This window comes from Triticum dicoccoides, chromosome 1B (assembly GCF_002162155.2).
Source record: "Triticum dicoccoides isolate Atlit2015 ecotype Zavitan chromosome 1B, WEW_v2.0, whole genome shotgun sequence".
NCBI classification, from domain to species: domain Eukaryota; kingdom Viridiplantae; phylum Streptophyta; class Magnoliopsida; order Poales; family Poaceae; genus Triticum; species Triticum dicoccoides.
In genome coordinates, this window is record NC_041381.1 from 471,696,213 (window position 1) to 471,700,200 (window position 3,988).

Here is a 3,988-nt window from a genome sequence, read left to right on the forward strand (position 1 = left end):
TCTTGACCTCCTGGTGGTCGAGTGAGTCTTCGTGGTCGAGTCCTTCAATGCAGTCGAGTGAGTCCTTCGTTGGTCGACTGGAAGGCGACCTCTTCTAAGGGTGTCCTTGGGTAAGGTACTTAGATCAGGTCCATGACCCTACCCTAGGTACATGACCCCATCACCAGCTGCCCCCGGCGGGCTGGGTGCGGGGTGGGCGTGCCGGCGCTAATTTTCACAAAATCTGGCAAAAACGATGTCCTGGGGGCCTGACCCGCCGGTGCTAAAAAAAGGTGATTGGGGGCGTCCTGGGAGCGCGGCTGGAGATGCCCTTATAGCACCGCTTGCTTATGAAACAATATATGAGATTAAAGAATTCAGCGACTCAACTTTACTATTAATTGGTGAAAAGAGAAGCATGCACCGGCCGGTCCACAACTACTCAAGGGAAGCCTCACTAGTACACAGACCGACTCAAACAAACTGTGGTCAGTCGATTGACCAAAATATTGTCTTCAGTCGACTGTCCTCTAGCCGCTCCCCTTCTCTCCAACTTGGTATCGGTCATCAGGAAACCACCATGGCTGAGCCTTTCTCCTCCTCCGCTGCCACCAGCTCCGCTACGTCGCCTGGGCTCACTCTCCTCCACGGCGCCCGCCGCCGAGACCTCCTCTACCACCCTTCATCTTCCGTACTAATCCGTCTCTCCTCAGCGGCAGCTTAGCCTTGTCCAGATCACAGTTTGCTCCTCTCTTCTCCTCGGCCATCCCCACGCCTCCGCCGGCTCCTCGCCGCCCAATCTTTAATGATCATATAACCAATCACATCAAATTCCTGCTGAACCCTGCCGATCACAACTACCACAAGTGTTGCAGCATTTTGTCAGCAATAACTTGAATTGCTAGAGCACGACCATTGCATTTGCATCTCACATTGTAAAACACACACTTTCCTTCGCTTCATGGTCTTCATCTTAGCTTATCTTGATTGTCCAATGTTTGATCTTTATATTTTTTGGACTTCTCATTGCAGAAATGTTTCCGAGAAATTCCCTTGATTGTAAACTGCAGAGTTGGTATACATTTATTATTTGGCCTTCTATTCTACCTGCAGGATGAGAAGGGTGCCATCAGAAGCCTTGATCTCTTGTACATAAGGGTAGAGGTAAGTGGAAAATCTATTCTAATCTGTATCTTATCTAGATGAGTTTAATTAAGCATCATTATTTAAAAGTTTCTGCCCGCAAGTGTTGATTATTTAAATTTCTCCTGTTTTTAACAGTATCATTAGTTTGTAACTGGCTAAAGAAAAGGAAACTGAATGCAGACTGAGATTTTGAAAAGTGAAGCCACTCCTGCCATGAGATTACTCGATGAAATTCTGAACATTCATGATGGCTCTGATGATGACAAATGACTAAAGGCATATATAAAGCACATGCCTGAAAGTTTTCCGAGAGAGGACCCATTCACCATGGTCTTTCCTGCTGGGTTTGAGTTCGACATGGAGAAAGTATGCTAGTTGAATGCAAGGCCCCTTATCTTGATTTTTTTTTTCGGAAAGGAGATTATCCCCCGGCCTCTGCATGACAATGATGCATGCGGCCATCTTATTAATAAGCAAAAACTTCAACGAAGTCTCCAAGTCTTGAAAAACAAAAAGGCTCACAAAGAGCTAAACGCATGAAAGCGAGATAGCCACAACCGGCGAAAAAAAGAAAGATAGGAAACTAAACACCTATCCTATTACATGACCGTCATCCAAACCGGTTGAAGATAGCCCGTGCTACCGTCTCCCAACGGATAGACCCAGTAACCATACGCTCCCTGTCATCCGTCGGAGTGAGTAGCGACCACATATGGATCAATGTAGTGGCCCGAAAAATAACCTGCAAGAAATGAATATGTGTTGTTCTATTAAAAACCAAATCGTTCCTGCAGTTCCATATAGCCCATATAGGCCCCTTATCTTGATGAAGCTGGGAGTATTTGAATTGACGGTACTCGGTTGTGAGAATTTATGAAACAGAACTAAAAAATAGCTTCTTATTTACATGGGTACCCTTTTCTTTATGAGAAAAGTGTGTTTTTGGTCCCTCAAGTTCCCAGAAAGTCTAGACTTGGTCCCTCAAGATTTTTTGGTCTACTTTTGGTCCCTCAAGTTTCAAAACCGGATAAGTTTGGTCCTAAACCAGATTTTGAGGGCGTTGACCGGGTCAAAACCGCCCGATGAACAGTAAATGCGAATTTTTTTTCCAGAAAAACTTCAAAAAAACTGAATTTTTTTGGGGCTCAATATGCTTACATGCGCAAGGTGTGCCCAAATTTTCGTGCTCTTTCGACACTCGAGGAGCTCGTGGCAAAAAAAATATATCTGCATGATGAATAGTAAATTCAAAAAAATAATAAAAACAAAACCTAAAATTACTGAAATGTTTTGGGGTCTAATATGCTTACATGCGGAAAGACTACAAAATTTTGATCGCGCCTTCCGCATGTAAGTATATTGGACCCCAAAAAATTTCAGAATTTTTTGATTTTGTTTTGATTTTTTTTAATTTACTACTCATCAGGCAGATATTTTTGTTTTTTTTTTCATGAGCTCCTCGTGTGTCGAAAGAGCACGAAAATTTGGGCGCACCTTGTGCATGTAAGCATATTGAACCCAAAAAAATTTCAGATTTTTTTGAAGTTTGTTTGAAAAAAATTCGCATTTACTGTTCATTGGGCGGTTTTGACCCGGTCAACGCCCTCAAAATCTGGTTTAAGACCAAACTTATCCGGTTTTGAAACTTGAGGGACCAAAAGTAGACCCAAAAATCTTGAGGGACCAAGTCTAGACTTTCTGGGAACTTGAGGGACCAAAAACACACTTTTCTCTTTCTTTATAGGGCTCCTACATTCGTAGGTATCTCCTATAGTTAGTCACTCGGCCGTATGAAAAATATATTGGCACCTAAAAATGCAATTTGCCTTAAAACAAATAGTACATGAAAAATAACATAAAGTATTGCAGGGCAAAGATATTATCACATGCCTCATGGTAAATTGACTCCAGAGATAACCAGTTATCCTGTTATCTGTTCAGTACTTATAAACTTATCATTCCCTAATTGGGTTATGAATGTCCTGCTCAAATCACTTCTCTATATCATCATGGTTCTTAGATGCTACAGAAAAATTGTGGAACTTCAGTTTTCCGTATTGCTTTTGTTGTTTTTGTCAGCATGATGGGCAGATCAGGCCGCCTCCTCAGGACGATGATGTTCTTCTGAGTGTTGACTTTGTGAGGGAAGTTGATGAGCTGCTGAAAGAAGTTCAAGCTGAACAAGAGAAGAATAAGCTGCAAGCTAGATACGACCCGGAGTCGGTTGCGACCATGTCGAAACAGCAAGAGAAGCGGCAGACTATATGTCTAGTGGAAGCTCTCTTGGAGTTGGCAGCCTCCCTGAAATGGTGAGGACTGAAGAGTATCAGTTTAATCTCTGTGTAGACCCTAGAAGCCATCGACTTGCCTAGATGATTCCACTAGAGCAGTTCCTTGAAGCTGTTTCTTTTTGGCTTTGCATGCCACCAGCCCGGCCATTTCCAATCCCGCTGCTTCAATCCACCTTCATGTCTCATCTGCAGAGAAGATGGCCACCTCACGGTGGATTGTCAGAACCGTCGTAAACCTGCCTTCTTTAAGCTCTATGGTCAAGGCCTTCCTGGGTGCTCCTTCTATGCCCTTGACAGCGAGATCCCTCAGGTGGCAGTGGCCCCTGCGCTGTCCAACACTGCTATCATTTCCATCAAAGATCACAAAATCTCTCCCCAGACCATCCTGGACGAACTCAAGCTGTGGGATGACGGAGGCTGGCAGATCCGGCAACTCTCTGACTTTGAATTTGCTGCAGTTTTCCCCTCCAAAAGTAGCCTCAAGATGATCTCCTCTTGCACAAGTTTCACTCTACCTCTCAACCAGCTTGTTGTGTCAGTGAAGGCGGCTTCTAATGGTGCTAAGCCCATAT

General features: G+C 43.9%; 1 pseudogene; it reads left to right on the top strand.

Moving 5' to 3' along the window:
• Positions 1–559: 559 nt before the first annotated feature.
• LOC119350487 lies at positions 560–3,438 on the top strand (annotated as a pseudogene).
• Positions 3,439–3,988: the final 550 nt, after the last annotated feature.